Consider the following 7,681-nt stretch of genomic DNA (forward strand, 5'->3'; position numbering starts at 1 on the left):
CTGCCACTATGTGGGCTTTGAGATTTATAGGAAAAACTGAAATCTAATTTGGGCCACTAAAAGTGGGCCCAATATTTCAACATGTAATTGGTATCTTTACGATATTAATATACAGTCCTTATCGAAAAAATGAAACAACATTTGCAAGTATAACATTCTTCAGCCCATTGTAATGAAATTCCGTCTTTATGAGTTAGCAAGATTCACATGGAGGGGGAATGGAGTAGACATGGACAATCGAACACTCAACAACAGCCATTCGCCGGAGAACAAGGACGAGATTTATGCCCCCACTTCCATGCATTAAAACCCATTGCTTTCTTGGCACAGGACAATGGATGCACCAGCTTGCTGCCCCGTCTGCCCCATCAATTCATTCCTTCTCTCAGCCATGATATCCAATCCACCAACATACATCTCCCCTCCTCCGCCTCCACGGCTCCATTATAAACGTGCAAACCCCACGCATGCGCACACAGGCGCCACTTTCTCCGACCATCTCAAACATTTCACGATGCAGCGCCGCGCTCGGCACGGCAGCTCCGGCGGCGAGCTGGACGTGTTCGGAGCGACGCGCTACTTCGCCGACCTCGCTGCCGGCCCCGTCGCCGTCAGGGAGCCCGAAGACCTGGTGATCCAAGTGAAAGTTACGCATGCCATGAAGCACATGGAGGAAAGCTACCGCGGCATCCGGGAGCTGGGACTGGCAGCCAAGTCTAAGAGCAACCTCGCCACCTTCTTCGGCCCCCTTGTGTCCCCGGCAGGGAGCTTTCGTATGAATCTGCCGGCTTCAAGCAGTACAACAACTACAACGCCGGGAAGCCACGACGTCGTGACGCCTCGGGTCTCGTCGTCGTCGCGTTGGAGCAGTGATATTCTCACAGCTGCTGCTCTTGTCAGCCGTGATTTGGGAGAGGTGGTGGGAGACAGGAGGCTGCAGGGCGTTCGTGTTGTGAGGGGCGCCAGTGGCGGCGATGAGAGGTGGATCGTGAGATGCGGCGGGCATAATTTGGAAGAGGAGCACCGTGTTCATCTGAAGATTGCTGACGCAGGGTCAGGTGATGATCAGCTGGCTGTCAAAGGAGTGGAAGATGGCGATGATTCTGATTCGGACAGTGACTCTAGTTCTGATCTATTTGAGTTGGATTTAGAAGATGCGAATAATTACTAGTCACAGGATCCAGCTACACAGCCATTTGCCGATATGCAAGCAGCTAGCTAATGAGTGGCGTAACAGTTTGAGCTAATTGTATGTGATCGTGTATGTATAATTGCGAATTTTCTATATCTGGGTACGTCTCTAGCCTAACCAGCGCCAAGCCGACAATTCCTCTCCTCCCCCTGCTCAAGCGCCAGCGAAGCTCATGACTCCATGCATGTGGTAGAAAAGCCAGCCGCCGAAATTACAACCGGAAAACTATAATAATACCGAACGAAATTTACTGATATTCACAAAATTAACTTATATTTAAGGAATTTTGATAAAGTTTCGATGAATTACAATTTTGTTTGACTAAGTTTGGATGGTATTTCTGCCAGTGTTTCCGTTACTTCCGAAAACAGGATTTATCTATGCCCACCTGAACCAATAACATGCTCCACCTGAACACTTGATTTCTGCTCACTCTCAACATCTCCATTAGTAGCTGTTCCATCATGTAGCATAGCAGATTCATTAAAGACAACATTTCTGCTAATCACAACCTTACTTGTTTCAGGATTCCACAATTGATACATAATGGAAGAGTTTAAATAAGCAAAATTATTGGTTATATTCTCGTTCAGGGTTGTTGTTACTCGTCGGTACCCTCTTGTCCTGAAGTTGTGGTGGAAAAGGGTGGAATTTCCTAATCCCGTGTCTAAGTTAGTATACAGAAATCTGATCATAGCTTTTATCCTTCTTCCTTTTACAAATTCATTTATGTGGAACCGGCCTCGTCATCGAAAGTGGCTTCCAATTGCTCCCGCGCATAGGCTCACTTGGAAGAATAGAGCGCCGTAAGACAAGATGGCATATTGATGGGAAGGCTATGAAAAGAGTTATGGTCTCTCGAACTCCTGGCATAAGGGCATCTCCAATGGGGCGACGCAAAATAGATGCCAAAATTGTCCGCGTGTGTCCATTTGTGTCGTCTCGCGGACGCAAAAATTGTCGTTTTTGTCCGTGCGACCGTGAGGGTGCCTCCAGCGGCCCGGCGCATATTATTTTTTCTATTATTTTTTCTCTTTTTCATTTAAATATAGATGCAAACATTACAAAAACTAATACATAGTTGGAAACATGGTAAAACATTGCAAAATGAGGAAACCTAACTAATGTTGGCCACACATGTTTCTTATATTTGCTGCCAAGAAAGACCACTCTCGGGCAGTCTCAATCACCCAAACTGAAAAATCCAGCTGGCAGTGATAGCCCTGTTATTCATACCAGGGAGAACATACAGAAACCTTCACCAGTGGCTTCAATTGTCATGTGTCCATCTTTGTTTCAAAGAAAGAACACTCTGACAGTTCTAACTGTCGGTGTTCGAGCCGGACTCGCCGGTGTGGTAGTGCCTGCGGCAGGATGTGTCATCGAACACCTTGATGATCATCTCGTCATCCCCCTCTTAGAGGAAGGTCAGCTGGCAGCCGAGCTCGAGATCAAGGTCGCGGGCGAACTTGTCCCACGCGGTGTGCAGGTACATCTTGCCCTGACCGTCGAACAAGACCTCGACACGCCACCAGCAAAAGTTGCAGCTGGCCTCCCGTAGCTGCAACTCGGCCGGTTCGACGCCATCGACAAACTCGGTGAATTTGTCCGGGAGCCACTTGATGACGAGGGGGTCCTGGTTGACGCGGAGGAGGAACTCGAAGCACCGGTTCTCCTGCGAAGACGACGATGGCGCAAGCGACAACGAGCGTGGGGCCGTAGCTGCTCCACCTCGGCGGCCCCGGTTGCGGCGGCCACGCCCGCGGCCTCGACCACCTCGCTGACCACCTGGACCCACCATGGAATTCCTCGCGGGGCTGGTTGCGTTGCAGGAAGAGCGAGACGACGCTACAGTGGAGGTTGTGGTGGCTAGGGTTTGTGTGGAGGAGAGGATGAGGAAGACGAGCACGCCCTCTTTATATACACCCGGGGCAGCCAAGGGCCGCGGCACGCGTGGCATCGCCATAACTTCGTTGGCAGAGGTGGGCGGCGGACGCTTGGTAGGCGAGACATCGCCATTAACGTGGCGCAGACTGCCGAAGCGACGCCTCATCGCCAGTGAATAGCGCGGCTGAGAAGACGCAACGAGCCAGGTCGCTGCCAGGCGGGCCCGACAAAACATCAGGCAGACACAAGCGAACACTCAGCGCGTCCGCGCAACGTCCACAGAGACGCATCCAAGACGCATATTTGAGCCAGATTTACATCTCCGCGTACAACCCGATTACTATGCGTCAGGCTGCTGAGCCTGACCCCAAACGTATTTTTCGACCGCGTGGACACACACAGTCGCTCACCTTCTATTTCCATCGTCCCGTTGGAGATACCCAATAAAACGAGATGCTACGAAGAAAAAAGAAAACCGAACTGAGACCCTAAAGCCATTGACTGTCCGTCTCGTTGGAGGCTGGCCACTGTTTAGATTGTAACCTACTAAAAAAATAGAAAGAAAAAAGTGAATGAATGCAAAGACAACCCTAACAGTGAAGAAGGAAGGTAAACTCAGTGGCGGTGCACCAGGGCACACTATTTCACACTCGAACAAGCATGAAGATTTACCATTTCACCTTGCTTCTTGTTGTGTGCACCAGGCAATATTTTTCCTAGCTCCGCCCATGATTATATACTTAAGTTGGTGGATGAATCTTGAAGATTTTTTAGGTAGGACTCAATCTTTTTAATCTCTCTTTGAGACACAAATAATGAACTGTAGGTCTAACCAGTATTCATAAGGAAAATACCAAGATTGACTTATGCGGGCTAGGATTTAGTAGGGTAAGTTGCCTCAATCTCGTAGAGCTTTAAAACTGTATGAACGGTGTTGACATTGATGCTACCGAGAATAACCACTATGCGGAGAGTTAGCAAGCCCTGTCCTTTAGGGTTGCCCTATGTGTTGTGCTTTCAAACTGAGTGTAACCGGTTTTTAGGAGTTTCTCTTATTGTTAAAGCCAAGTCCTAGCTTGCAATCAGTGCTACCATTTTGCTTGGGAAGTACCGGTTATGTGTTTCGACTACTTGTGGATATCTTTGAGCATGTGAAACACCAGAAGTACAGTGATGCAACATAATTCAACAACGGTAAAATTAGCCAAATGGATTTTCTCCAAAGTATGAAGTTTCCCAGGAGCATGTGCTACCGTGAAAGCACCTCTAGGAATAATTCCATTTTGATCTTGACTAAGAGCATCTCCAGTCGCGTCCCCTAAACCGTCCCCCAAAGGGATTTGGGGTACGCCGGATAAAAAGACGTTCCCAGCCGCGCGTTCCAAAGGCCTTTTTTGTTCGGCGCGGCCCAATACGGTGTCCGGCGTCCCGAGCCCGTCCCCGCTACACAGGGGACGCTCCGGGCACGCCGGACACAATGAAATGAGAGGCAAGGAGACGCGGCCCCGACGCGTCAGTGGCTCGGATGCTCAACCGCCGCCTACGTAGCGACGGTGCAATTGCCGGGAAGCGGAATCGTCGCATTGGCAACCGCCGGAATGGAGCGCGGACTCCTCGGAAGAGCAACCGCCGCTCTCTTCGACTTCTCCGTCGCCGTTCATCCGCGCTCAATAAGACCCGTACGTCGGCGCTTTTGGATCTTCAACCGGCCGCCATTCATCCAAGCTCCCATCCGACACCTCCAGCGACGATGAGCTACATCTCGGAGCTTCCATCCGACACCTCCAGCGAGGGCAAGCCTGCTGGATGGTGCCATTGGTGGGACAGTACCCGGACGCCCAGCAGCGGCGACGATTCCCCGCCGCCAGTTGACAGCGCGGAGGAATGGATGGGTGTGGAGGAGGACGCGGAGGAGGAAGGGTCAAAGGAGGCGGCGGCCCGTGCGAAGGCGGAGGCGGACGCGAAAGCGAAGGCCAAGGCCAAGGCCAAGGCGCAGCCGGCGAGCACCAGCGACGACGAGGAGGACACTAGTTCCTCCGACGCGTCGGCCGACACCGCCTCTTCGGAAGAGGTGACGAGCAGGAAGCGTCACCGTGATGACGACGACGAGGCGGGGCCATCATCATCGAAGAAGAAGTAGTTTAAAATAATATATTTGTAATTTAATTATGTTTTTTCGAAGTTTTATATGTAATTTGTTTATGTTGAACCGATTTGAATATTAGTAAAAAGTTTTCTTCTATCTATTTAAATTATTTTTAATTTTTGGGGGCGGTGTTTGGGGGACGCGACTGGGGAGCGACGTCCCTCAAACGCGGCACGAACAAAACATGTCCCCCAAACGCTCGATCCGACGCGTTTGAGTGACGGTTTGAGGGATGCGACTGAAGATGCTCTAAACGTTCCAAAAATTAGTACCCGTGCCGGAGATCACCATGTTTAGTTGGGTTCCAATATGTCTGTGATACCCAAACTATGACAAAACTAAATCTAAATGATATCACGAACCGTGAAGTAAGAAACATGGTGAATCGTACAGCACCAAACACACCGGAGAATCGCTGCGTTCAGCAGAAGCACATGATATGCATATGCTAGTACTGTAGCACACCGCGTGCTTTTTGCGACTTACCAGCGTGCCTTGTGTAGTACGACCATATGGGTCGACACGCTAACTTAGTCTAGGAGAATCTTATCCCTTTGCATGGAAATCAATGATGTAGTATTTATTTCTTTGGCAAAGAAAGGAGGAAAGCAATGTGTGTAATTCATAAGCGCACCTACTGTGCAACTCTTAAGCAAGTGCCTCCTCCTGCCGAAACACACATTGGACGGTCGCTTCATTTTTCTGGTGACTACAGAATGTTTAATGGGGATCGCTTCATTTGTCTTCTGATCAATCAATAGTAGAAAAAGTGCTTCCGTCTGGAGCTATAGTTTCGGCCGTGTTTAGTCTCGGTTCCAATGTATAGGACGCTGCATGTGCATACCCAGCTTTAGTCTCATGTCAACCGAAACCTTTAGTCCGAGTCTACCAGCTGGGACTAAAATGGTTGCGGCAGGTTGTAGCTGGTGCATGCTCGTTTAGTTTCGGTTGGTATCCTCAACCGTTTGGCTCCCCCATCCCCCCCCCTCCCCCCTCCCTCGATCGTCTGTTTTCCTTTGTAAAATACAAAAGAAAATGGTAGAAAGTTCAAAATTAAATTTTTTTCAGATGTACGTAGGTCAGGTGATCTAGTTATTATGAAAAAGTAATAAACATGATTTTGACTTATTTTGCAAAAAAACTGTATTTTTCTGTAAAATGGCTATAACTTTTGCATGCGGACTCGAAAAAATGCATCTACGCGAAAAGTTACATCCAAATTCAACAACCTTTGGTCCTTTAGCCAATTTTTAGATTCTCAAACTGCCAATCGAAAATATAAAGAATTCAGATTTTTTGGTTTTGCCAAAAAGAAATCTGATATGATAATAATATCAATAAGGTGTGACATCGTGGCCAAGAAGTCGATATGATACCAAGAGTATATACAAGTGTGACATCGTGACTAAGAGGTTAATATGATTGATATGATATTAAAATCAATAAGGTGTGCTAGTGTACTTGGAAGCTTGTTCGGAAGGAACTCAAAAATTAAGTGCGCTTGGGCTGGAATAGTTTGAGGATGGGTGACCAATAGCAAAGTTTGACCACGAGTAAGTACTTTGACTAGAGATTAAATGTAGCTAGACTAAACTGATCAAATAACTCAAATACTAAAAAAATTAAAAATATTTATATAACTTTTTTATGAATGGAAAACACAAAGAAAGTTCCTCTAACCAAGACCACACTCGACATGTGGAGGCCTTTAGTTCAACCGGGACTAAAGGTCATCCCGGCCCAGCCCTCGACTTTCCCCCAACGTGGAGGCCTTTAGTCACGGTTTTGTGGACAATCGGAACTAGCATTTAGTCCCAATTCTGTAGTCCCAACTGGGACTAAAGCCAATTTCGAACCGAAACTAGAGGCTATTTTTCTACGAATGCATTTTGTAAGCACGTGCACGTGTAAGCGTGGCAGTTGAAACTGCATCGTCTCAACACACGCGAGAAGAAATCGAATATGCTAGAGAGGCAACCTTGAGAACATCCTACAGACGATTATTTTCCTTCACCGTTTGAAATAGATAGAAGTAAAATAAATGATATATATGCAATGCAACGTCACAAATGAATTGCACACATTTCCTGGTGGTGGAAACATGCGGGATGATTTATCACTATGCTGACGAAATTTCATCCAACCGCCATGTGCGATTATTTTGTTACGGTTTCAAATGGCTTTCCGCTTGCGATGTTTTGGCAAAGGTGCCTACCTAGATTGCGAGCAGACGTTTAAATTTTTTAGGACGTAAGAGATCTTCCGCACTGCATGCAAAAAAAAAAAGACTTCCGTGTGCAACCGAGGGCTTTAAAAAGCCGTGTACGGCCCTAAGAGCATCCCCACTTGTTGGCGCTCTCCACGCCCAAATCCGGCGAAATTTTCGTCCGGATTGGAGGAAGATTTGGCGTGGGGAGTAGTAGTTTCCCAGCCGCGTGCCCAGGCGAAGTCGACGA

This window comes from Lolium rigidum, chromosome 3, assembly GCF_022539505.1.
Source record: "Lolium rigidum isolate FL_2022 chromosome 3, APGP_CSIRO_Lrig_0.1, whole genome shotgun sequence".
NCBI classification, from domain to species: Eukaryota; Viridiplantae; Streptophyta; class Magnoliopsida; order Poales; family Poaceae; genus Lolium; species Lolium rigidum.